Raw genomic sequence first — 1,539 nt, 5'->3', positions numbered from 1 at the left:
TCACAAAGAGAACTCTCTTGTTTCAACATTCAGAAGAAATGTGACCATGCCCTTTGCACTTCCAACACTCAATATCTCGGCTTCGAGATGATGGTACGGCCGTGGGGTTAGAGGTACTTCCAGCAGCAGAAGGAGCACGCTTGTCCACATTCCTAGGGGCTGGTGATGATGCTGATGAAGCCATTGTTCGCCGGGTGGCAGTAGGGTGTGAAGTATGCTGAAACTGAGAACCACCATGAGAGACACTTGGCTGCAACCTTTGCCATGATGTGGTGGTGCGGTTATGAGATATCCGTCCGTGACCACTCCGCTGCACCCCTCTCCGTGCGCTTTGCTTGCTCCAAAATATCTTGTAGTGTTATAGGGAAACATCACAAAATCAGAAATTTCATTGTTGAGACCATGCAAAAATCTTGCCATATTTGACTCCTCATCTTCATGAATACGAGCACGAACCAACAACAATTCCATCTCTTTATAGTACTCATTCACTGTGCGCGTACCTTGGCTGAGATGCTGCAATATGTTCCGGAGATCTCTTTGATATTGTGAAGTAACAAACCTTCGCCTCATGGCTTGTTTCATCTCTTCCCAAGTGTCAATATGATCACGGCCTAGCAGCAGTTGATTTTCTTGTAGTTGATTCCACCAAGTGAGTGCATAACCAGAAAACTCAACACAAGCAAGGTTTACTCTCTTTGGATCAGCGAGGTTATAGATACGAGAAATCTGATCACACTGCTCTTCCCAATCAAAATATGCATCGGGGTCTTCCTTTCCTGTGAACTTGGGGATATGCAACTTGATTCTTGCTATGTCATCTCGACCATCTCGATCACGACGTTCTGCACGACTCCCATCTTCAGCAGCACGACGGTATGGGACACCATCAAAATCATCAAAATCATCTCCATGACCACGAGCAACACGCTCATGAGGGTCATGGTAGTGCCCACGAGGACCATGGCCCCGCCCTCGAAGTTGTCCTCCTTGCTGCCCTCCATGAGCAGCAGCACCACGCCCACGAGCAGCAGCCACATGTCCACCATGGCTATTGTTATCATCCTCCAAGTCACCATCCACAGCAGCATGCACGGAATTTTCATCCCCAACTTCCTCAAGTGGGTCAATAGGGTGTTGTCGGTGTCGAACCCTATCTCCACCTGCTGGAGGTCGCTCGTGAAACATCCTTCCAAGGTCTCGAACCATGTTTTGTAATTCCTGAAAATTAGCACGTGTGACCGGGGCATCTTATTCCCCATGGTTTTCTCCATGAACACTCGATCTAGATCCTGCCATGTTAGTAAGGCCAAAAGTGGAATAGGATAATTTTGTGGAATCACACAACCTCACCTCTTACTCACCAAAGTTCTTATGAGTTCACATCAGATTGTGCTTCTCCCAGATGTGTTAAAGCGATTGAAAGACAGGGATCAAAGAACTAGCTTCGGTTTTTGGTGGAGCCCGGTGGGGTAAACAAAAAGGGGCTTCTGCTAAAATCAAGTTGATGCAAACCAAGAAAAATATGTGGATAGATCT

General features: G+C 47.0%; 1 pseudogene; it reads right to left on the bottom strand.

The window, feature by feature from the left end:
* Positions 1 to 1,299, bottom strand: LOC147973963 (uncharacterized; annotated as a pseudogene).
* Positions 1,300 to 1,539: the final 240 nt, after the last annotated feature.

This window comes from Triticum urartu, chromosome 5A (genome assembly GCF_056163025.1).
Source record: "Triticum urartu cultivar PI428250 chromosome 5A, HENAU_Tu73, whole genome shotgun sequence".
Taxonomy (NCBI): Eukaryota; Viridiplantae; Streptophyta; class Magnoliopsida; order Poales; family Poaceae; genus Triticum; species Triticum urartu.
Note: the sequence above shows the minus strand (reverse complement) of the source record. Positions and strands in the feature narration are given on the sequence as shown.